The 26,495-nt window shown below is 43.4% G+C and overlaps 1 protein-coding gene across 8 annotated transcripts in view; it reads right to left on the bottom strand.

Moving 5' to 3' along the window:
- Window positions 1-26,495, bottom strand: part of BMPR1B (bone morphogenetic protein receptor type 1B) — a 495,158-nt gene that overhangs the window by 221,788 nt on the left and 246,875 nt on the right. For 7 of the 8 annotated variants that reach the window (XM_090037100.1, XM_090037099.1, XM_090037098.1 and 4 more), the window contains one exon: window positions 24,100-24,183. The exons of the other annotated variant lie outside the window; for it this stretch is intronic. The gene's annotated coding sequence lies outside the window, so the exon portion shown is untranslated. The remainder of the gene's footprint in view (window positions 1-24,099; window positions 24,184-26,495) is intronic. 8 annotated transcript variants of the gene reach the window in all.

Below are 26,495 nucleotides of genomic sequence, written 5' to 3'. Positions count from 1 at the left end.
ACTTCAGGGAAGAAAATACTACAAGATACTCAATAAAATGGACATGATTAGATTGGAGAGGAAAGAGAGAAAAAAAGCTGGAGATCCAGATGGGTTTTAGAATTTACCACCAGCCAGTAAATACATTTTCTTAGCATATAAACTGGAACTCAGTTTTGTTGGTATGAGGTCCATTCTGACAAGTCATGGGAGTCATAGAAACAATTAAAGAGTCAAACTGAACAGTATAAAATAGCACCAGTGTCATGACCAGAATTCCCTCCCTTATTAAAAATTCATATAGAAAGACATGTTGCTGCTTGCATATTATTGCACAGAACAATGTTTGTAACATCTGCACAAATGTTTGCATGCACAAAAGAAATAAAAAGACATGTTTTAAACAAAGTGAAAGAAGCAACACCTCACTGGCCTCACAATAAAAAGTGGAACAGGATCTCTCAGGTTAGGCAACATTACTCAATATGCATTATTAAAAGTCATTATATAAATTCTTGTTGCATATGGCATGGTCTAGATGTATCAGTATAAGCAATCAGGTCTTAGGAGTATTATTATTGTAGCTACTGTTGATGACAATGATGATGATTTACTTTTGCTTCTTGTGATTTCTTTTATGTTCCAGAGGAAGTAATATGTATAGAGACATTCAATAGCACTGATGTTTGGCCTCCCAAAGACTAGAACTGCAAATAGTATGGGGTTATGCATGAAGTAAGCAACTATGAACTTTTTATTTTGGACTACGGCCATAATAGACTGTCTCAGTTAAAAAATCAAAAATTAAAATCAATTCTGTTACTACCCACAGGAAGCCAGTGCAATGGGAACCAAATGAGAGTAATGTGACCCAGCTGGTTGGAATGGGTACAAAAAAAGCACATGGACGGCTGTGTATTGTACAAATTGAGGCCTGGAGATGATTATTCCTGAACCCTCCAAAATGAAGAACGGCTGTAAACTAGTGTAAAAGAGTAAACTGTATCAATCGAAATACCTTAGTTTCAGAGGTGTTAAGAAAAAGGAACATAATTGAATTTTCTAATACCAGAAGTGTTCACGCTATAAATAAATTACATTTAGGAATAAATATAAAATTAGTACATTTACAATATTTTTACTCTAAATTGAAATAAGACTAAACACCAAGGAACTGAGTCTCCTAAACACCATGGAAATGATTCTCCTCTAACATACAGCAGTTTTTCACTAGTGTAAATGGAATGTAATTTGGATTTCCTCTACTGAAGGTAGACAGCCAGACTTAGTTTCCTTCCCACCTATCTGCATCATTCCCTAATAGAAAGTTTAGGTGGAAAGCTAAATATAGCTCTTTAACCTCAAGAACAGGAAATAGTCAGGCTTCCTATAATGTGAATGATGATACGCAACTCAGCTAACATGTTATACATAACATGCAAGGATAAATACCCTTTAAGAGCCAGCATTATAATATAACTTGGGGTACATCAGTTCAACCTTTTCAAAGGTCAAGGTCTTACATCCATATGCAAATAAAGCACATATGGAAAGTACACATCTGGCACAAAATGCTCAGTCCTCTTGAAAGACAATAAATATCTAAGACAGCAAGTGGGCTAGTTACCTGGATAAAAAAGACACAACGATGCCAGCAAATAAGCCAACTAAAGTTGAAGAAAAGGCATTTGCCTTGAAGTTTCAATCCTGGACATGTAACTTGCACAAATATTTAACTGTATGCATTGAGAGTAGCGGTGTTGACTACAGAGAGTGCTTATAGGGCATACACATGGTAACAGGGTGGCCTGTCTCTTTAAGAGAGAACAATCAGCCCTGTTGAAAGAATCCAGTTATAGGACATTCGCCTAATTCATAGATTTCATAGACATTAGGGCTGGAAAGGACCTCGGGAGATCATCGAGTCCAGCCCCCTGCCCCCTGCCCAAAGTGCAGGAAGTCACCTGAGGTCATAGGATCCCAGCAAGATAAGCATCCAATTTACTCTTGAAGGTGTTCAATGTAGCTGCTTGAACCACCTCCGCTGGCAGACTGTTCCAGACCTTGGGGGCTCGGACAGTAAAGAAATTCTTCCTTATGTCCAGCTTGAAACGGTCTTGCAGGAGTTTGTGACCGTTCGACCTTGTCATCCCTTGGGGCGCTCTGGTGAACAAACGTTCCCCCAGATCCTGGTGGTCACCCTTGATAAATTTATAGGTGGCCATCAGATCACCCCTGAGCCTGCGCTTTTCCAGGCTAAAGAGTCCCCTGGCTCTCAGCCTATCATCATAAGATCTGTTTTCCTGACCTCTGATCATGCGCGTGGCTCTCCTCTGGACTCTCTCAAGCTTCTCCACATCCTTTTTGAATTGTGGAGCCCAGAACTGGACACAGTACTCCAGCTGCGGCCTCACCAAGGCCAAGTACAAGGGGAGAATGACGTCCCGGGATTTCCTCGAGAAGCATCTATGGATGCAAGCCAGCGTTTTGGTCGCTTTACTAGCCGCAGCATCACATTGCAGGCTCATGTTCATCTTGTGGTCAATGATGACCCCCAAGTCTCTTTTTTCTGTAGTGCTAACCAACGTAGCACTGCTGAGCCTATAAGGGTGCTGCAGGTTTTTCCTCCCAAGGTGGAGAACCTTGCATTTTTCGGTGTTAAACACCATCAGGTTCTCGTCTGCCCATTTGCTGAGCTTGTCCAGGTCAGCCTGGATCACCCACCTGTCCTCTGGCGTGGATGCTTTGCCCCAAAGTTTGGTGTCATCGGTGAACTTGGCCAGTCCACTCCTGACTCCAATGTCCACAACGTTAATGAAGATGTTGAACAGTATGGGTCCCAGGACAGAGCCTTGAGGGACCCCACTGGTCACAGGGCACCACGATGAGTGACTGCCATCAATTACAACCCTCTGGGTCCGACCACGGAGCCAGTTTCCCAGCCAGCGGATCGTGGTGGAGCCATGGCCACAACTGGCCAGTTTGGCCAAGAGGTGATCATGGGATACCAGATTGAAGGCTTTTTTGAAGTCAACATATATGACATCAATCTCTTCTCCCTTGTCCAGGTGATAGGTTACCTGGTCATAGAAGGAAATGAGATTGGTCAAACAAGACCTACCCGCAACAAACCCATGCTGACTATCCCTTAGGATGTTAGCCTGGGCCAGTCCACAAGGATGGCCTCCTTAATAAACTTTTCTAAGATCTTCCCCAGGATAGAAGTCAGGCTGATGGGCCTGTAGTTAGCCAGATCCACTCTCCTCCCTTTCTTGAAGATCGGCACCACATTGGCCTTCTTCCAGTCTTCAGGCACTACACCAGAGCGCCAGGAGTTTTCAAAGATCCGTGCCAGGGGCTGGGCTATGATGCTCACCACCTCCTTGAGTACCCTGGGGTGCAGATTGTCAGGGCCGGCTGACTTGAAGGTATCCAGCTTCTCAAGGTGTTCCTTCACGAGGTCAGCATTGATGGAGGGTAGGGGATCCCCCTCACCCAGATTTCCCTGTCCCATAGCAGGCATGGGCATCCCATGTGACTGATGAAAGACTGACACAAAGTACCTGTTTAATAGGTTGGCTTTTTCCTGGGCGTCAGTTGCCCCATCTGGTTTAGCAGGGGTCCAACATTGCCTTTCCTTTTCCTCTGGCTCCCCACATATCTGAAAAAGGACTTTTTGTTGTCCTTGATGCCTGAAGCTAGTTGGAGTTCAGTTGCAGCCTTGGCTTTCCTGGTTTGCTCCCTGCAGGACCGGACCAGTGAGGAGTAATCCTCCTTGGAGGTGAATCCCATCCTCCATCCTTTGTAGGCTTTCCTTTTTAGCCACAGGAGGTCCACTAGGTCCCTGGAGAGCCAGGGGGGGCTGCTGTGCCTTCTTGCTGCCTTTCCTCCATGTTGGGATAGATTTAGCTTGTGCATTGAGGATCGCTTCCTTGAGAAGCAACCACTCTTCTTGAACTCCCATCTCCCTGGGGTCATGGTCCCTGAGGGCCTGACTGACTAGCCTCTTGAGCTTGTCAAAGTCGGCTTTTCTGAAGTCAAGGACTTCTGTGTTGCTGACTGACTTGCCAGCTTTACGGCGGATGGTGAAGGTGATCAGCTCATGGTCGCTGTCACACAGCTTCCCATCGATCACTAGGTCGCCGATTAGGTCGTCCCCCATAGCCAGTACCAGGTCGAGCAGCGCTTTGCCTCTCGTTGGCCCATAGACTTCTTGAGTCAGGTAGAGGTCATCCACGCACGAGAGAAAGCTTTGCGACCGCTCGGATTTTGCTGAGTAATCTTCCCAGGAGATGTCTGGGTAAGTGAAGTCACCCATGACCACCAAGGTCCTGGAGCAAGCGGCCTCAGTCAGTTCCCGGGCGAACTCCTGTCAAGCTCAGGACTTTTGAGTGGGAGGTCTGTAGTAGACTCCCACCATTGTGTCCCCTGTGCCGTATTCCCCACGAATTTTTACGCAGAGGGTCTCTAGCTGTCCATGCCAGTTGCCAACATCAGCTTGCAGGGACATGTAGCTTTCCTTCACATAGAGAGCTACACCCCCGCCCCTTTTGTCAACACGATCCCTCCTGTACAGGGTATAGCCCTCTATACCCGTGGTCCAGTCATGGGTGGAGTCCCACCAGGTCTCCGTTATCCCAATGACATCATATTTCTTTGCACTGAGCAGGAGGACAAGCTCGTCCTGCTTGTTACCCAGGCTCCTGGCATTAGTGTACAGGCAGGCAAGTGTGCCCTTGGGGCTCTTGCCTTGCCCACAGATTGTGCCAGGGCTGGGGCAGGGGTGGGCTCCCTTAAGTGCCTTGGTCCGCTGGCTTTGCAAGGGTTGCTCAGCGGGCCAGCAGTGGCAGTAGTCCCCCCATCCCCCAGCGGGCTTAGTTTAAAGCCCGGTGGAGCAGGTCAGCCAGCCTGGCTGAGAAGAGCCTCCTCCCCAGGGGAGAGAGGTGGAGGCCATCTCTTCCCAGCAGCTCGCTGCCTCTCTCTCCAAAGAGCAGGCTGTGGTCATGGAAGCCAAAGCCTTCCCGATGACACCAGCGCCGCAGTCTTTGGTTGATTACGTGGATCCTCCTCTCCCTCCTCAGCCCATAGCCCGAGACTGGGAGGATGGATGAAAACACCACCTGAGCTCCCAGACCCCTAAGCCCCGCTCCCAACTCCCTGTAGCGCCTCATGACCTGGCTGGGGGTGCTCCGAACCGTGTCACTGGTGCCCACGTGAATAAGGAGCATGGGGTAGTGGTCTGTGGGCCGGAGGAGCTGCGGGATCCTCTCCGCAATGTCTCGGATGCGGGCCCCCGGGAAGCAGCAGACTTCCCGGGCTAAGGGGTCGGGGCGGCAGATTGCCCCCTCGGTCCCCCGCAGGATGGAGTCTCCCACAACAAACACCTTTCGCTTTGTCTTGGGGAGAGCGGGGGCAGTAGCTGCGGTCAAGCCTGGGTTGCCTGCGGGAGCCGGCAACTGAGCAGGCTCTGCCAGGGCTGCAAGAGGTGCGAACCTGTTGCTAAGCTTCGGCGAGGGAGGGGCCTTGGTGCGGCGGGCCTTGGGGACCTTGACCACCTTGCTCCATGCCCCTGACTGGGCAGAGCGGGAGGTCCCAGAGTCCTCCTTAGTCGTGGAGAGAGACGGAGCTCTCCCCTGCGGCTCCCGGGGGAGAAGGGCCTGGCAGTAGGAGTCTATGTCCTGCTCGCAGTCCCTGATGGCACGCAGTCTCTGGACTGTGGCCTGGAGCTCCTCCAGCTGGCGCGCCAGAGACCCCAGTAGGGAGCAGACCCCGCAAGGGTTTAAAACTACTGGGGAAAGAGCAGAAAGCAGCAAAAGGTGAGGGAACAGTTTGCAAGCAGGAGGCAAACTGTGAGAAATACAAACGTGCTATGATGGAGGGGCCAAGCTGACGTGCTGTCATCAGAGCCCCTCCTAGTGCCTGAACTAGGACAGAAGGATTTGGCCTTGTTGTTTATTTGTTCTTTTGTTTGCTGTTCAAAGGCAATGAATTATTTAGGAGTTCTGCCCGAGGTGCTCCCCAGGGGGTAAAACCCGCAAGGTAAGCAACCCATTTACAGTGGGCATCAGTCTCTATGATCAGAGCTTTAGTAGGCTATCTAGCAGTGTATATGACACCGTGATGGAGTACTGCTCTTATAGACCCAAAAAAGTATTTTAGAATCCTTAGCAAAGTCCTGAAGAAACTATGAAAATAGAAATAATGTGAGATATAGCATCCAACAGGACTCTGCTCCTTTATGATCCTGGGGTTTTAGGGATGTAAGAGGCATAATGGGGCAGTGGCAATGCACAGAGTAGTGGCGTGGCTGGTTAGCAGCAGCAGCAGGAGGTTTTTTTGCATACCCAAGCTGACACCCAGGACTGCTTTTCCAGTCACCCCCCACTTAGCTATGCTACTGGGAATTCATCTGAATGACAGGGCAAGAAGTAGGTGTCAGCCTAGGTGGAAAACTGTTCTTGTATCTCATATTTCTGAGAGTCAACAGCAAGTTTCAGTGTGAAAACTTTACATAAAAAAAACAGTATATCTGTCTAAAAGTTATGCATGGTAAAAGCACTGCATGGATTTTAGCAATGCAGTTTCCATTACAAGGACTGGAGAACCAAAAAATTAAACAAACAAACAAATTCAGACCCAAATAATGAGGAATTCTTTAATTTCTTCAACTCTAACTTGGCATTGAAAAAATACCACAAAGGATGAATTTATACTTTTGTTTATTTCTATTTTCTGAGCCAACCAGCCATTTATTCAGGTGACCTGGCTCATTTGTTAATTTAGCTAACAAGAATGAACGTCTTTGCAACATGTGGCACAAGAAAGATATTGTGAGGGAGATGTAAGCCAGCTGCCAAATGTCTAGAAATCCCATGGAGCTAAATGCAAAAGATGAAATATCAAAGGAAACAGACTGGGTAGCAAACAAAACACTGAAAGGCTCTTGGTGCTGAAAAACACTAAGACCAAACAGAATAAAACCAACAGTAAATTTATGTTGCTATCATAGTAAGAACAAAAGCAGAACAAAGACAAAGGAATCAAGAAAGAATGGCTTTCTCTTACTGATCATATTTTTTAAAAATTCCCTATTATACAATACCAATTTACAATCATGGGGAACCCCCAAGAATCAATTATAGCATAGAAGAACTTGGCTTGAATTGACAGACATCTTACTGCTCAAAGATACTGAGCAAGTATGTAGTTCCAAATACTACAGAAGTATTTTCCACATATGGGATAAAGTAATCACATTTCTTTGCCTATCTGTAGGCAAATTTTTGAATCTGAAGAATTCTACCTTAGTCATAATATCAAAGTTATTTCGATGTTAAGGCTCATAATTCATGGCAGGACAATAGGTATATTTGTGTATGCTTAAAAACGTAACTATTTTTCATTCAATACCTCAACTGGCCCCATGCTTTGGAGACAAAAAACAAGTAAGTCAGACTATTGTGTTTCAAAAATAGCAGACACTCTCTTTGCTTCAAGTGAGCACAGAAGGGACACAGCTTGTAGGAAGTCCTCCCTGATTTTGTTGATCTATGCAGACAAGAAATATTGTAGGTAAGATCAGCATAAAACAAGTGAATGCTGGGGTCAAGACAGTGCTGACATAGCAAAAATATATTGTATCAAAGTACTTCAGAGTGAGTTAGTGAGGAAAAGGGAAGAGAGCTTACAGAACATAAGATGTGAGTAAATAACCTTTAAAAGTTCAGTGCCATAAAACCAATACTATACATTGTTTGTGGTGCTAAACAGCCTGGGAGATGGCTAGCATTTCCTTTAATGAGAGAACAGGTCTAAGTAAATCCTATGTGAAATAGAAATCAAAAACATCTGCTAAAGACACAAATGGTGCGCTAGCTGACATCAACCATGGGAAAGTCTCCAGTACGTTAGGTCTCCACTCACCAGCAGGTGTTGCTGCAATTATTTGGAATAATTAGAGGTGACATTTCCAAAATCAAGAAGACTCTAGGATCAATGAATGAAGTGAGCAAGGCACTGTCAGCGACTGAAATCTTAATACATCTTATATACCTCTTATGCAGTTATACAGAAACCACTCTTATCCAGAACATTGTTTCTAAATCTTGCATCATGGCCTAACACTTTCAAACCCTTTAGCATGCCTCACTCCACTGAAATCAGCAGGAGTATGTGTGAAAAAGATACTACTCAATATGCTTAATATAACAGTAAAACTTCAGCCTGGCAAAGAGAAACACTATGAAGAGATTTTTATTTGGACACTACATTTTCCTGCTTTTAACAGTGGGCCAATAGTGCAGGAGTGTTAAAGTTATGGCCCAAAAGCCAAATCCAGACTACAGAGCCCCATCATCTAGTCTCCAGTGCTGCCCCTCAGTCTTGAGTTGACCCAGCGATATGTGTTACATGTGACACCTGCTCTGGCCACTCCTGGACCCATGCTGCATGAAGGGCCTACCCTGGCCAATCTGCAACATGCACCATGCCTGCTCTGGCCAGTCCAGGACTTGCACTGCATGCAGTGCCTACTCTGACCAGTCTGAGATGCTTATTGCACACACTGTGCATTGCAGACTAGCCTCACATGGATGCCACAGACAATATAGTCCCAAACCAGCCAGAGCAGGTGCCACATGCATTAGATCTGGCGTGCGGGAGAGAAGGTCCATGGGGCCAGTAGCTCACCATTCATCTGCCCCATGGACTCATCTCATGCCACTCATCTGGCCCACAGGGCAAAACAAGTTCAATACCCCTATAATACAGTAAGGATTTACAATTATTTCACCACACACCACTGACTACTTAATATACATGATGTTTGTTTAGTGCCAAAGTTCATACTTGATAAATTGTCTCATCATATTTTCCCTTTTATCTGGATCTCTGGTGAAAAGCCCTGTAGTTCCTACCACATATTTTCTTTGACTACATCTGTCCTTGACCTGATGATTGGTATATATGTGGATACTAAGATTTCCCCCACAGCTTCCTTTTAATGGCCCTTCTTCCCTTTCCCGGAGTACTTAACAAAATGTACCATATATACAGTACCCTCTACCTTGACTACAAAGTACGTGCCCCTTTGGAGATCAGCAGCAACACAGCATAACCAATTGTAAGACCTTACCTTTCTCCCACCGGCCACGTGCATTACTTGTATCCAATATCTGAAACAAGGCCTCTAACTGTTCTGAGAATTATGAGGTTTTCATCAGATGTTGAGCTTACCCAACTGGACATCACATATATTCAAATCCCACTTTTGATTCCTAATCTGCATCCAGACTCAGACAAATAAGAAGGTTGTAAGCAATACAGTTGTTTAATGAACTAGCAGTCTTGACAAAAATAAGCCTGCTACCAGTGGGACTGCTACCAAATCAGTCATCAGTAGGACAGATTTGTACAAGCTTTACGTCACAGAACCATGTCATTACACCACAGTTATAACCACTATCTTGTGATTGTAATAGGCCTGATTGTAACCTATCTTTACCACTGACTCCAATGGGCTCACAAACATTAGGTGAAGCATGTCATAGATTTTGTGACTGATCAGGACTGAACAAAGAACACTGGACTCTGTTTTGCAACGAGCTGAGCAGAAGCCTCCAAAATGAAAGACTATCCTTACATGGACAGTAATTTATATTTGTAAATAGTTTGTAGAGCCTCTCAAAAGACATTTCTAATAAAAGCACAATGGACGTTATCTGGAAACTTGAGCAAAAAACTGACAGGCAATCACTCCTCTGATGTACAATCAGAGTAAGACACACTTTACAAGAAAGGAAGTATTACATTGTAATCACTTTGTGATTAAACTTTTTTTATGATTTCCAGTCATTCATATGGTAAGAAATGAAATTTAATTACGTAGCTAAAAATACCTTTCTGGTCCCAGGTGAAACAGACTTTGTGCCCTTTACCATGTTAATGAATCCCTTCTATCCCAAAATGGACATACTACTATTTCCCTGCCTCACAGAAACATTAAGAAGGTGCTTTGAAGATTAAAAATACTATTTAAGCGATAGACATTAAATAACTTTTAAATATCTGAAGATGGAAAAGAATTAAATCTCTTGATTGGCACACGTGTTCAGAAAGCAACAGCAGCAAAGGAATGATCCCTGAAAGTGCAAATATACTCTGAAATGTGGCTTGGCAAAAATGACATAATGAAATTTAATATTTGCCGTTGAAGGACTTGAGTAAATTTTCTTACTTTACAAGTTTAAAAAAAAGTTGTTCTTTAACTGCCTGCTCTACAAACTCCACCTGAAATCTGACCTGACGTCAAGCTGAGCTCTTTCTGACTCAAAGTTAGAATTTAATTAGCAACTGTGTTGATGATCAACAAACCAAAATAGAATCCAGCTCATTTGCTTCTCATGCTATAGAGCCATCAAGACTAAAAAGTCATCAACATTTATTTTTGAACTAAGGAAAATAGACAAAAGCCTGGAAACACATGGATCAGTGAAGAAAAATTATAACATTTTGACAGTCCTTTTTCTAAATTTAAGTGTATTTTAAGAAGAATTCCCACATGCTACAATACCTACACTAACTTAGTTAGGTACCAGAAAGACAAATGCATATGCAAATAACAGCCCCTTTCCTTTACATGCAGGATGATATGCCATTTCCTTTCCTAAAACTTCTAAAAGTATTTGAGGAAAACAATGGCCTTTCTACAGACAAAGAGCACTCAGATACCTTAATATAATGAGTAAGGCTAAAGAATCAGAGTTATCTCCTAGCATATTACTTATTTATAGTATTCATCAAGAAATATTTTACTTTTTAAACCTCAAAATTCATTAAGGATTTTGTATATAAGTATTATTTTCCATTTCATTGCAATATAAAGTTTTAATAATAACAACCCTCCGACACTATGCTGGGACCTTTTTTGCTGTCCTTTACTCCTCTTTACTCTCCTCCTGCTGCTCTGTACACCAGCCATATTACATTCAACAGAATAGACAGTAGAGCAAAGCAACATAGTAGGGAAGGCCCAAAGACATACAGCTGGGAAAGCACATGGTAAACACTCGGCACATCGCTGAGATTAGCACTAGCTGGAGACTGGTGTTAGAAACTGCTTAGGGCAAGGCAGCCCAGAAGCATTTTGCATGGGAATAATCCTGCCAGTTTAGGGTCTCATTGATGCAGAGACACTAAATTAGGTCCATGCTTGAATCAGCAGTGGCTCAGATCAATATACATGCAACACGTTCAGTGAGTGTGAGAGAGAGAAAGTAATGGGGTGAGCACTTTGTACCATGTGAGTAACCCCTATGTTATTAGTGCAAGTTACTCAGAGGAGCTATGACTAAAGCAAATCAGACACCTAAAGCCACATCCAGATGAGTGCAGATGTGCAGTATGTGGTACCACATACCTGCCTGCAGTGCCATTCACAATACATGCAGGCATTCCCCACACTGCTACCTTGCATTGTGGAGCAGGGGGAGGTTAACTCTGGGAGATCCTGGGGTCAAAAAAGCCCATGTTAAAAAAAGTGAGGTGTCACATGTGGCGGCAGCACGTGCCACCCAAAACCAGAGCCTGGCTGGCTGGAGCAATGCTTTGGCTGCTGGCCAGGCTCCCAGCTGCAGGAGCACCACAGCTGCAGGCCCCCCCCCAGGTGAGGCTGCTGGGGCCACAACAGCTGCTGGCCCCAGCCTCTCCCACCCCATCCAAAGTAACCTGTTGTATGCCAGATTGCATGTGGCATGGACACTGCCCAGGGACAAGTAGCAGTGGCACAAGGTGTGCCACTGCCACTTGTCCCCAGGGGAAAAAACATCCCCACTTGGGTGGACATGGGCCTGAGAGCCCATCTATATCATTAACATTTTATAAGAAAAAGAATAGGCTGTATCCAGCAACCTGTTTCTTCCTAATTTCTTAACACCTTTTAGCATGATAGTTTATATACCAGCTCATACACAATGAATAAAGTTATTCTTTTGCTTCATTCTAATCTAGCTTAAGTGAACATTTCAGTTTGAGCATAAGTCTTCAGTACTAGAGGCCTAAAAGCAATTTTGATTGTAATACTCAGCAACTTGTCTCAGATTAAGCAAAAAGGGCAGAGAGGCAACACATCCTGAACATAAAATTTTAAATTTTTCACTAACCACTAGAGGGTGCATTTAGAATGACCTTACTCCCACTCAGGAGACTGACTTGTATTCAGTTACCATAGCAAGGATCAAATCAATATCAATGCACCCAATTTTTAAATTTTCATGTCCTTAGGTACTACCAGGTGATATTAGGAGAGAGAAAAAGTTACATACATATAAAAAATTACATATACTAACCACAGAAAGGGTTACACACCCAACAATTCAGGTTCCACATTAATAATTAGCTAACAAAATGAGTTGCACAGTTTGTAATTTGATACATTGAAAATGAAAAAGTATTCCGAGAGCCCTGAATGATTTTAACAGAACTGTGCGTCCTAGGTCACCCTGCTTCCCCTAGCCTTCCCATCTTATTGTCAAGCTCAATTTGGCAGCACGGTTCTGACAATAAACACTGAGATACATTCAAGTTTAGTAGACAAAACTGCTACTAGATGTAATGATAATGATAAACTATTGTAGTGATGAAGTTAAGGAGATGCTGCAATGGAAAAAGAAGTTATTTTTACTTAGAGAAGATATCACCTTCTTTGATTGCTGCCTGTCATGTATTGTAACTTTGCAATTAATACCACCTATGCGTATAACTACTTTACTTTTTGGAAGTAAAGTATTTAAAAAATGTCTGGGCAAGGGTATTATTTATAGTTGGTTAAGAGAAAAGAACAGTCTGCTAAACAGTGCACAAACTGATATGTAATTTTCCAAGTCAAAGCACTGGGACAATGTGCTTGTTAATTAAAAATCACATTTCAACTTTCTGGGGTAGCATGAAATACAGTAAATAACTACAATTCCTTGGTTTATTTTAATTTCCACAAAAACAGTAGGTCCTGCTTCAGTGCTCTGGCACACAGAAAAGTCCAAGCAAAGGGTATGCTGACCTCAAGAGAAAGATTTCAAGCATATGGCCTGTGGGGCCAAGTAACATAACCTGAACTGCTAAAGATTAAGAAGAATCACTGTATTTTGTCCCCTGCTGAGGGAATGCTTTCTAGAGTGCCAGTTTAACATGGCAAACAGCAGGCCTTTCATCAAATTTATGATCTAGAATGCAAAGATATCTGTCTCCCTCTTCCTCTGGTTTGCTAATTTCTAAAGAATCAGAGATGTTTCAGCTACAGAATAAACCTCTCCCTTCCAATCCATTCACATGCAGAAATCAGCAGGTAGAAGGTACATCATCCCAAACTAATGACTAAATTCCAAACAGACAACCAGCGATCTCATCACTTCCCCAAACACTATTGCTTGAATTAAAGCAAGTTGTCTGTAATCCTGGTGGTTCATATGGTTTACGAGAACTTAATTTTATGTCATATTTGCATTGGTTTCTCAGGCCAGCAGTACTACTTAGCACTGGTACAGGACCAAATATTAGAAAACACTTTCGACAAATGCAATTTTTAATCTCTACAAAGGGTAAACCAAAATCAGCAACAGGATAAAGCTTCACATTTCTCCAAAACAGAATTAAAACTTGTGTTTTTAACTTCTAAGTACTTGAATTCTGTACTACAGAGTAAAACTCAATGGGATATTTGACAATGCATACATTATTTCAGAACCAGAGAGCATTAATAAGTGAGCATGTGTTATTCTGTGCATTCCTGATCTGATGGAAAAGCACTGCTTAAGTGAATGAGGCTTAATCAAATAAGGCTGGACTTTTTGTGTGCAGTAAAAACGATAAAGTTCAATCAATAATCAAGGAAACTTGGTGCCCACACATACAGTTTTCTGCAAACACATACTCCATTAAATGCACACCTGCCTGAATGCTAAGTAACGTTTAAATCAGCCTTTACAGCCTCTTGTGGTAGCTGCAAATGTTATGTTGTTGTTACAGCTTAATCCAAGCAAAGTTTCCATTTATTTTCTCCCTGAAAAAAATAACTCTAATTAGTGTTTGTGGTGATATCTGAACATAAATTTGACACATTTAAAAAAAAATTCTAGTATTAATTCAAGTTACAGAAATTTCTAAATCCATTCAGGAACACTTGCAGATGAGTTATAATCCAGAACTCCAGTGCACATGCTGAAGCAGGGCTTTACTTCAGCAGGTCTTAGCAACTTTGCAAGAGGAGAGCACTTCTGGAATAAATGGCCAGCTGGTAACACAGAAGCAAAGGAACAGAATAGGGTAAAAAAGTGTCTTGGAGGGAGAAAGGAGAAGTGGTTTGCCATGCTGGGAATGTATACCACGCAGGAACAGGGCTTTGAAGGCCACAAGGTAAGCTCTTCTTCCTGTGATGTGCAACTATATGAGATCTTCCTGCCTTTTTTTCTTTCTTTTTTTTCTTGGGGGGGGGGGGGGAGGGGGGAGTGCTCCATTTGTTCCCACCTAGAAGAGCCTGATTTTAAAGAACTCTCAAATTAGACATGTAAGTAGAAGACATGGAAACAGACACATGTATATAGATAGCTCTTTCTCAGGAAGTAGGCCGCACTGAAATGTATGTGGCAGATTTGTAAAAGAAATGACATTGTTTTAATGTTACTACATACCACATGAGCTGCTTAAAATGTATTTATAAGTGAAATAAAACACAGATGTATGGAAAAATACTGGAATTTAAATTACTGGGAGACTATTGGGCAGAAGGTTAAGCAGGATGGTACCCCATGCTTAAAATACACATTCAAGCCTGAACAGACATTCAAATAGTGAAACCCTGAAGAGCCAAGAGCTTGCAGCACTGATGCTGCACAGCCAGGGGGACCCTGTGCACACATTTCAACATGCTCTGTGGACTCCCTCCCTGTACCTGGAGACAAAATAGCAGCAGTGCACAGGGCAGTGCTAACTGGGTGATCCAAGCTGCCTATGTCTCCCTGCAGCACAATGTGGTTCTGTTCTCTGCTCACCTGGAAAAGCAGAATCCAGAGAGGAGAGACACATATCTCCCCGACGGCTGAGGAATGAAAGCAAAGCAGCCTGGGATGCTGAAGCACTGCTGTAGTTTCTCTCAGAAGAGAACATGTATCAACAGTCTCTCATCCAGGAGAAACTCTCATGGGAGTACTTTAATACTGGTTATTTTGAGGTTATTTTTTTTTCCTGGAGCAGCCATTTTTGCTTTGGAGAAAAAATACTGAGCATCTATATGCAGTACTTGTCGTTCCTCCGGGGCGAGCAAAGACTCTTCCGAGAGAAAACAAACACCTGTATGTGGCTTGAGAGAGTTACTGGCTCAGAAAGGCATGAGCGTTCTCACAAAGTAGGCTGCTGTCTACAAAAGCTTATGCCCCTGAACCAATTAGTCTGAAGCCAGGCGAAAGGTAGGACAGGGTGGCACTTTAGAGACCAACACAAGTAACCACCTCTCTGCTCTATAACATAGTTTTAAGCTAAAATGAAATATGAAAAAGGAAAGAGTCTTTGACAGTTCAGTTGGCCCAGAATGAGTTTTTTCATCCCAGAGAACCTTCAAAAGGTCAAGGCAAAAAATACCATTCTGAGTTGGAATGGAACAAACACCTTTCAAAGCTTTTTGAGAAAAGAGATCTAGAAAGCCATCCCACAACAAATAACAACATGCTCTGAATCAGGCACTTTGCTTAAATGATTAAACTTAAATATTCATTAGCCCAGAGAGAGGAAGAGGTTCTATAGTCCAATATTTAATGAACTCACCTGGAATATGTGGGACCTACTCCCCTGTGGGAGTTCTCCTCCCCTGGTTATTATTCTCAGCACTATTTTCCAATCTACATCTTGAAACTTTTCTTTCATAAAAACATAAGGAAAATATATGAGCCAACTTATTTTCAGGGGACATTTTCCCTATTTTGACCCTGATTTTGCAGAAAAGCAAAACAATTTATTAGGTGAAAGGCAAATTGCAAGTTCTTACAAATCCTTAAATATCTATTAGAGATGGTTCTCAAAAATGACAGCCACAGGAACCTGCATGTTATTTTTCTGCAGGTGTTATGGGTGATTAACACAAAAGGACCACGCTGAATAGTAACAGAATGTAAAACAGTAAAAATAGATAATGTAATGTAAAATTATTATCATTAATAATAATAATAATAATAATAATAATAATATCTACCTCTCACATCTTAAGGCAGAAGGAAGTAGGCTGCTGCCTACAAAAGCTTATGCCAATCTGAACCAGTTAGTTTCTAAAGTTACATGTTGCACTTAGACCATATTAAGAGCACCTAAAATGTGAGCATCCTACACATTTAAGATTGTTAACTCATGCTAAATACCCTCTAGTGTCTCCAAGATACAATATTCCAGGTAAGGGTTAATTCTGGGCCATGCCATCCAAATTGTGTTAGGGTACAAGTGTTGTTACACAGCAACTTAAATATGCATTAATGGCCATTAAAGCAGGGCTGTCCACACATTATGGCAGGAACACACATGTTAAAAGGCCCTCTCAGAGGCTTAAAGACCATCTTCCATCATAGGTTTACTTTAACTGGTTTTGGGAAGCTTGTGTTCCAGATGTGTATGACTGTTCCACAGGGCTAAAACAAGTTGGGAGTGACCCTCCATCGTCCCAGGAGACACTGCTCCCAGCTGTGATATCTTCTCCCACAGTGACAGTGGGGAAGCACCTAAGGGTAAGAATCCCTCCTCCCCTCTACTCCCATTCTGCACTCTTCCAAGCCTCTGGAGCTCCCCTGAACACTTCAGAGCTCATCCAGGCTCTCCATGTCCTCCAGCTCACCTGTGGCTGCTGGCACTGACCTGAGGGAGCAAGCAAGGAAGGAGAACCTACCTGCTCGCCTGCCACCTCCACTATACCTCCCTGGGCTGGGCTCAGCCCTGAGAACAGCAGTAGCCAGGCAGACAGGTTCCCCTTCCCTGCTTGTTCCCCTGGGACAGCACTGGCAGCCACAAGTAAGTCAGGGGATATGGAGGGCAGAGGCAAGCCCCATGGAGGCAGAGGTAGGGCAGATGAGGAGGTCTGGGGGCAGAGGGGGGGAAGCAGAGACAAGAGTGGGTCAATCCAGACCAGCAAGGACAGGTGGCAGCAGGGACCCTGACTGCAGGCAGGTAGAGGCTGGTAAGCCTGATGGGAGCCCACCAGCCCTTAGCTACACACAAACCTGGGCCACCTACCCTGATCATGAAAGCAGGTAAGCTAGGCAGGCACAAAGCCAGCTTGACTATTAGCCGCACCCATTTGCCAGCCCCCTAAAAGCTGGTTAGAGCAGTGAATGTTATAGGGACTATTAACCCTTAACATGGAACTGCTCAAAGCATGTGCTAATTTTAACACCAACTAAAATTAACACATGCTAACTGTAAGGTTTAACTACACCCTAACTTCAGTCTGCTCCACAAAGATAAAATGAGCATTTTGCAGTCCTCCAGCATCCTAGGATGCACCATTCCCAGGACACCCACCCAGAACAAAGATAGAGCCCAGGAGTCCTGGCTCCTAGCTATGCTTCTGCTTACCAGACCTTTAATCAACAGCTCAGAGCTGTGCAGGCAAGACACAGTATTAAAGTTTGATGCGTGACTGCTCACAGCATGTTCTCATTGTAACACTGCGTAACATTCCACAGATTAAGGTATGCTCTAAGTGTAACATATAAGTTCATCCTAAGGCCAAAAACAAGACAAAGCCCTTTGTTCTTGAATCCTATAGACATACAAGCCCACTGTTCCATTTTAAATATCTGTAAAGTATGCAAGATAAAACATGCTAACCCTTTTTCTGGAACAATCATGGCTCATTAGAGTTAACTGCCAGGGTCAAGCTATGTGTATAAGGGGCTGTGCTGCTTTTCTTTTGTCCAAGGTTTTGACTTGGATGAATCAGAATAGCCTCAAATGCAACATCTGTTTTTATCCTATGGTGCCATCCTGCCCTGCCTCCTGTCTGGCCTTAGACTAAACCAGCTAATTACCTCCGCCTCTTCCCTTAAGATACTACTTCCTCATTTTACTCTAGGTCCTTGGGACAGGGACTGCTTCTTGATTTGTGCTGATACACTGCCTACTACACTGTGGGCACGTCTGCACATGCATTTGATCCGGCCTAAATTTACTCTGGTGTAAACTATTTTGGCGTAAGTGTTTTTGGGCAGACATCTACGCATCCTGGGATTAAGGAGCAGATTTGCTGCTTTGCACCAAGTTCCCTGCAGCCCTGGAACAGGCCTCTGCCGCCACCAGGGAGAGCTCAGTGCTCCCCCTGGGTGCTAGCCTTGATCACCCAATTGGGGTACAGGGCTGGGACCTGTCCCTGACCAAGACAGGTCCCAGCCCCCACCCTGTATGCCATGAGCCCAGAGCTGGGGTGGGGGAACAGGCCTGGGGGCTTGTTCCCCGCCCAGCTCCATGAGTTCAGAGCTTAGCAGGGAACAAACTCCCCAGCCTGTCCCTGCACCCTCCCTCCCCACACTCATGGCACTGGGAGACCCTTATCTCCCACTGCTGGCTCTGTGACCTTGGGGCTGGTGCTGGGAGACCCTTATCTCCCAACACTGGCTCCATGTCACAGAGCCAATGCCATTACTAATCTTCAGTAAATTTTCTACTTGCATTTGAAGTTAGTAAATTTACTCGGGATTAGTGAAGTTTACCGTGTAGTAAATGTGCATGTGTAGATGAACATGCTTATTTTGCAGTAAACTATACTAATGCGCAGTTAAGCATCTCGAGTAGATGCACCCTGTGGGTGCTAATGGAATACAAATACTACTAAAAGTAATATCCAATCCAGTCTGACTGAATCCCAAATTCTGAGTATGCTTGGAAAAAGAGCTCTAGTGTGCTTGGGTCATTTTAAGCCAATTAAAACAAAGCACAAAATTATCAGCAATCACAGTTAATTACCAGGAGGATCTGCATTTAGCACCAGATTGGCAGTAAATAACCACAAGGCTAACCTCTGACATCAGAAATCTGCCTTAACAAAACAAACATGAGAAACAGCCCAGCAGTGTCTAACCTACTGAGTTATAAAAGCTGTTGAAGCATGGCCAATATTTAATATTTTCTTGGAGTCACAATCACAGGCAGACCTAAACATATACCCAGGAGCAGATTAAAATTTGGGATATTTATAAAAATTATTGTGAAGAAAAGTATTTTTCCACTAGATACTGTCAGCACGTGTATGGTGTCAGTGGAACTGCAAATTCTTCCCAATCACCTGGCTATACAGAATGACAGTGAAAAGCACAGATGGATCATAGAAGTAACTTGAACTGTGAATTTATATATTAAAATCAACACAGATAACTTGCAAAATCCTGGGGGGAAAAGGTACTAAAGCTCTGTGTACTCCTTGAATAGTAGGCATGGAAGATCAGACTTGGCCTGATGTTCCATCAGCAACAAAGATAACCTAGATATACACCTCAAAACTGCATTGTAAAGCAATACTGCAACTCCTGATGTTACCAACTCTTAGGAATTAGTTTTATGTTTTATAGTATTTGGAGTTTATCTTAGTCTCTTGCAGACAATTTTTAATGACAATTGAGATTTCCACAAAATGAAGTTTCTGACCCTCATCTTTAGAGAGGAAAGTTTGATACCATAAACCCGAAAGTGTTCAAAGGACAGAAGACAAACAAAAGGGCCTTTACTATTTGTAGAGTGCCTTGATTTTTCAGCCAGCCTCATGATGTTGGGGACTTGAATCATGGTAAGTAACTGCTTATGGTCGATAAATAATGAACTGGCTGTGGTGGGTCCCCCCCTCAACCACCCACATTTTCTGGGGCCACAGCTATAGTGCAGGGGGCAGGATACAGCCCACAAGCAAGATCTGGCTTGTCAACTGACCAGATCTGGCCCACCCACTGGCTAAGGCCCTGACCAGTATGCACAGCTTCCGATGGGCTATTCCTGGTCCTGCTCTGCTCCCCTCACCTCCAGCGGGAGATGTCTTGCTGAAGCGTCTTCCCCTCCACCCACCTGCCGGAGGTGAGAGAAGCAGAGCAGCACCCGGCTAGCTGCAGCTGCACTGCAAACAGCCGCACTAGAAGCTATGCATACTGGCTGGGGCTTGGACTGGCAGGGCTGTTCTACTCCCCTCACCTCCAGAGCCGGCTCCTCCACCTGGTACTGCCCCTGCTGCAGTACTCCAAGCAGGGGGGGAGTTTCAGCTGGGCATCTCCTATCTCAGCATGCAGGGCTTCACCTCCAGGCTGCTTCCACCTGCTCACCCGTAGGTGACTGCTCATCACGCTCTGCTGCATGCACCTCCCACTTCCCCCTCCCTTCTCTCATCCTCCACTGGCTCCTGGGACCCAGTGCTAGGCAGCCCCCCCGCCCCCCCCCCCCCCACACACCGTCACAAAGCAGAGCAGGCAGGGAGCAGATTGACCTCACCCACCCATTACGCTCCCAAACTCTCTTGCAGTCCACCCAAAGCCCCAGATGGGGTTTTGGTGAGTTGGGAAGGCAACAGAGCATGCTGACTCAGCCCATGACAGCACATCAAAACTTCCTATAGTGGATACTACAGTTCTATCAATAAAATAAGTATATATGCGGCATTAGCAGAGAGCAGGAGGGTCTACTTCAAAAGTATAAAAGAGGAGATTGTGATGTGCAGATGTTATACTCTCCTGCTCATTCCCTGATCAGCAGAGGCATGTGGGAACACAGCCATTACAAAAAAGTTCTTTCCTTTCCCCATCCTCCCATTGCCATCAATTTGGTAAAACCATGGGAAGCAAACTTTAATCCTGATTGACCCCACCCTGTTGCATCCATTTCAATAAGCAATCTCCTTTTAGAGTTGTCTGAGAGACTCTGTCAGGTAAGAATCTACTCTTGCACGAGAACAGCCAAGCAGAACCCATCTACCACATTACACACGTAGAGTTTCTGACTCTTCCTATTCCTATTCCTCTACCTACTCTTCCTGCACAAATGCCAGCATTCTTGGTAAAGCCAATGACAGCAATATTGAGTTGGACTGGGTGTGGATGCCTGGCTCTCGACTCCCAAAACAAGTAATTACTCCCGGTTCAGCAATGGCCTGAACTCTCGCAGTGGCCAGAGGAAATGCTACAAGCATATTTTGAAGGGAGGAGCTGGCTGCCAAATGACTCCAATGGTACCACAATCTCAACCAAACAGCAGCATGTTTTGAGGTAAAGTGGCTTGTCCCTTAAAGCACAGAAGAGAAAGCAAAGCAAGGAAAAGGAGAGGAATCTTAACCTGCAGCCTACTCTCCCCGTTGAATGACCTGCAACTTTTGCAGGTGGATCTGTGGCTCAAGGATTGGACGCAAGTCACCTCGAGACCCTATAAGCTGCAGTAGAGATCATCCTCAAATTGAGGGATTGCTGACAATGATGATATATTAGTTGTCACAGGTAACCTTAAGGTTGTCCTCCCTTCCACACTGCCCAGGACAGCTCTGTCTGACTGCAACCAAAAAACAACTGGCTAACATGATATAGTAAAAGCTGTGTTATCCAGCATCCATGGGGAACAGGGAGTGCTGGTTACTCAAATATGTCGGTTATCTCAAAGACGTCCTTGCCTGTTCGGGCCACCGCCCCTCCTGCTGAGTCAAGTCTGCCAGGGCTTTCACTCCCTGGTGTCACTGTGCTAGAGGACAGGGAGGGAGGGCCCCACGCAGGCTGCTTTGCCCCGGGCTGTGGTCCAAAGTCAGTGAAGTGGGACTTGGCAAAGCCAGCAGTGCCACGGCCCCAAAGGAGCGGTGCTGGCTTTGCGCAATTGCTGCTACAGAGCCAGGATAGAGCAGCAGGACTTGGTGGCATCTGGGAGATGGGAAGAAGTGGGGGACAGGGACCTGAGACTGCAGTGTGGAGCTTGTGGGGGAAGGAGGAGCAGGAAACAGGGCAGCATCAGGCTGCAGGGGGCAACCTGCCTGCCCCTCTCACTGCCCTGCCCACTGCCAACCTCTACCACTTGCCCCCCCATCACCGCCCACTATTTCTGCCATTACTGGCCTCCTATCTACCCTACCACATTCCCCCTCTACTGTCTTCCACACTGCCTGCCCCATTACTGCCCCCTTCATCACCTTTCCATCCACCAACTGTGAGGGGGGAGGGGAATTTAAGATGATCCTCCAATATTTAGATGCCATACACAGAAAATTATTAAAAATATATATATAATCTTTCCATGTGTAAAATCTAATTACTGGGGGAGGGGGGAGGTTGTCTTACATTCAGGGTTGTTTTGTATTCAAGTAAATATGGTACTTTTCATTTTGTTCATTGCTTTTTTTTTTTCAAACAAGTATATTCCTCCCTTCTCTGCTAGATTTTCCAATACAGCCTCTTAATGTTTCTACCACATGTGATGTCAACAAGTGCAAAATACAGAATGCTCTGGCAATGGCATCTGGTATAAATAAGAGCAAATGATTATTAACTATATATCTTTCTCTCTAACATACTGTCTTGTAACCTGCTTTCTTAAATAGAATTCTTGAAAACCATTATAGTTCACTGTTACCTGAACATGCTTTCCTTCAAGCAGGAGGTGGCATTATTATTTTCCCCATTCTCATTTCCACTCCCTTCCAACTTATTTTTAAAGAAACATAAAATTTAAACTAGCATTGCAACTTAAAAAAACAAATTTCCGAACAAGCAAATGTATATTCAATGATGCTGTTCCATCTTTAATTCATTGTGTAATGTTTGGGAGGTCTCAGCACGGTGGACAGTGGCTGATGTTACATTCCCTACAGTTGCAAAATGTTGGTGTTAACAGGTCAAGTTACAGAATCCTAACACTGCATTTCCTTTATTTGTTAAAAGCCTCAACCTTAAAGTTATTTGAACATACTTTTTTCAACATTGAGTCAGTGTATATATCTAAATCCTCCTGGAGTTGCAAACCACCCTCCCACCCAGCCCCAAAATTTTCAAATAGTGCCAAAGCATATATTTTTTTAACTTAAGGAAATAATTCCAGGGCTGTCAACTGATAAATTTTATTCAGGAAAATGCCATGTTCTTTAAGCAACACATTAATCTTTTCTGTGCTAAGCACAGTAAACTTACAGGTTAAATTGTAAAGATTGCACATGTTTTTGCCTTTAAGAATGAGTTTCAATAGAAATGTCCTCTTTTTAGTTAGGTAACTCAGGTTTTAAAATTCTCCCCCCTAAAACATGCAAACTATGACAACTAATGAATTCAGCAGATGGTACACATGATGGAAACTGTTTGTAAGATATTGTTTGTAATGGGGAAAAAAGTTCATTTTTCAAATGCCGTATAGAATTGCCTGTCCAGAGTAGCGGAAGGACAAACTTTCTCCCACCTTGTATATAATAGTTGTTATGATCCCTCATTTCCTTTCTACTATCAAGGAACATCTTGCAAAAGGGTGTGTGTTAGATGTTTAAGCATCACCCAAACAGTAGATTTTCAACCTCCTTGAAGGATATGCATTTTTGGTGACATTTCTGAGCCTATTAGCTACCATCTTGTTCATCACAAGGTATGTAGCATAGCCGTCCTTGACAGTGATTTTTGCTGTCCATACAACAGCAGACAACAGTCACTGAATGGGGCTTATCCAGCATTTTTAGTTTGCTTTTGTCCAAGAAAAGGAAGATCGCAGGATGATATTGGTACACCTTAAGGTGCAACTCGTAGCATCCAGATTCTGCGACAAATTGATCCTTTAATAATTAGCAAATAACACATTAGTCATAAGTAGCATTCTCATTCCCAAACTACTAGTTTCTGCTTTGAAATGACAGTAGACTTAGATTACAATATCCCCAACAGAAACTGATATTTTCAAGCAAGTTGCTAAGTGAAGTATCAATATGATATTTCTCTATAATAGTACATAAAATTACCATTTGCCACAAAATGTTCTTAAACAATGGGTAACGCTATTTATTAGCCAGAACATGTACCCAAGGACTTGTTTGATTGATGCACTGCCCTCACAGGCTAAAAAATAGGCAAGGACTCCGGAGGTAAAAGTGACACTAGAATAACTACTTACCTTCAAACTTCTTGTTTTAATGTTGCTTCCCCTTTCTCATAGCTTGGAGCAAGACTGTTGCAAGTCACCAAGAGAAGATTTAACCTGATGATGAAAAAAAGAGTTTGATTTAAAAAACAAAAATATTAAAAAGAATTGCCTTCAGTTCTGCCAATGATTTCTCTTTCACTCTCCTCTGCATGTCTTTCTCTCTCTCCAGGCCTGCTACGTAGTGGTCTATAAATATTGGCCCTAACACTTGCTCAGTGCTTTACTTGCTCGTGGCACAGGTCTGTGTTACTGTACACCATGGTATTACTCAGATGAAGTTCTCAGCTGCTCAGACAAAGCCATGGATTGGCTCTCTACCCTGCAGCACTCTGCCTGCCTGGAAATACCATTTTGCTGCCAGCTTTACAGATGCTATGGGCCGTTCCTGGAGGCCCAAATCTGGCACAGAAGGGTAATTATGAGCCTTGTCTGAAGAAATATAGCTTTCTGCAAGCAGGTGGAAAAAAGAGGAGGGGGAAGAAAGAGGAACTACCTTTGTTTTGGCCAAACAGCATAATCTCAAATCCCCTTTACAGTGCCTTATATCAAAATATTATTCAGCTAGGATCATAAAATTTAATTACCACATAATATGGATGTCAAAAAATTCTGGAAAAGAATTTGCTATAAAACTAGCTTCTTGAATTTAAAAAAAGTGGTTTCATACACTTAAAGGAATGCAGATTTCATAATTGGAAGTAAAATAGCAAAAGAGCATGAAGAGTATATTTTCAGCATGACTGAAATACACACCTTAAAGGTGCCTCTGAAAATGTCTGCCAGCCTTGGTCAGTTGCTTGGTACTCCAAATTCAAATATGAACAGAAATCAGCAATTCTGTTTCCTAAAGAATTTTGAGTTTCCAGAGTTCTAAACAAGCACGAAAACCATCTTTTTAAAAATTCACGCAAAAAAAAGGAATTCCCCAGAGCTCTACATCTGGGGGGGGGGGGGGGGTTGCCAGAAAAACAGCCTTCCAGCTGGGGATCTCGGTACCAAGAACCCAGATTTTGGAGAATCCATGAGTCTGGGAGCTGAGCCATCATGCCTCCTGGTTCCCTGTCAGCCAGTTCAGTGAACTGTCTGGAAATCAGGTTGGGAAGGGAGGGGGAAGATTTTGTGAGGCCCTTCCAACGCTGCAAGCAGAACTAAGCACTAGAAAAATGCTATGCTGTATGCCCAAAAGTGCCAGGATCTAGAAGGCTGGGGCACAGATCGCTACACATTCGTAGGACATGGAAGCGGACATTAGAAAACTCACATGATGTACTTTACGGGTACAGCAGCAAACCTGCTGTATTTGGACCTATTTCTGAGCTTCCAGTACCTTTAGCAACATTATCCCTGAATTCCTAGAGGCTAGCAGGATGTTTCTAACAAGGACAGAATCACTACTATACGTATGTCCCCATACCTTTGTGGTCCGGAATCATAGTAGGGTCTTCAAATTGAAATTCTACAATATTATATGTGATCATGGATTAAAATAGTCTATGGTGTCATTCTATTTTTTAACAACATAGGCATGAAAAACAAGTAATCATTGCTCATTTTCTGATATAGATATTGATTTTGTCCTTATAAAATTCTGTTTGAGAAACTCACTGATATCACAACATCATCTTCCTTTATTTTTTAAATGAAAATATATTTTGTTTCCATGTATAATTGCTAAGCCTTGGTGAGCTGCCAGATGCAAAGTCTTCAAACTAATTTACTCATTACAAGGTCTTCAGTGATAAAACTCCTGCACAGAACTCTCATCCTAAATGCATTTGACTGTACATGATGGTATCATTATAGCATGCAGTCAACTTTAAGCAACCACAAATAACTCCCTGGATAACCAGAAAACAAACAGAGTGGCTTAATAAAATTGAGCAAGCAATTTAACTCCGTAGCAAAGCTTGCTGTGCAGTATACAGCTGAAAACATATTCCTGAACGTCTGTAGTTTTAGCATTATAATTTGAATTTTTAGAAAGCAACAAACATTTGCACACAGAGAAAGCACACAAGATATCCATGCTTCTTTACCCCTGGAAATCAAAACACAATAAGATTAGCCTTTAGACATTCAAAAGCTAAAACAGGCATGTAAAGAAATTTAAGAGTAGGGTACCATAAAAGCAATGGAAATAATTTCATTAGAGGCAGCTTGCCTTTTAATAATACATTTCAGTAGCATCTTCTCATATTGAAGGGTCCTAATACAGTTCAGGAACTGCAAAAACATCACCACTGAGGAACAATCATTACTGAGGGGCATTAGCCAAGCAAACAAAGGAAAAGCATGATACACAAAAATGATGGAGGGGGAGGGGCTGAATAGAAGAAGGAGCTTGTGCAGCATTTTAACCAAAAGTA

This window comes from Crocodylus siamensis, chromosome 2 (genome assembly GCF_052110815.1).
Source record: "Crocodylus siamensis isolate JL-2025a chromosome 2, ASM5211081v1, whole genome shotgun sequence".
Classification (NCBI taxonomy): domain Eukaryota; kingdom Metazoa; phylum Chordata; order Crocodylia; family Crocodylidae; genus Crocodylus; species Crocodylus siamensis.
Note: the sequence above shows the minus strand (reverse complement) of the source record. Positions and strands in the feature narration are given on the sequence as shown.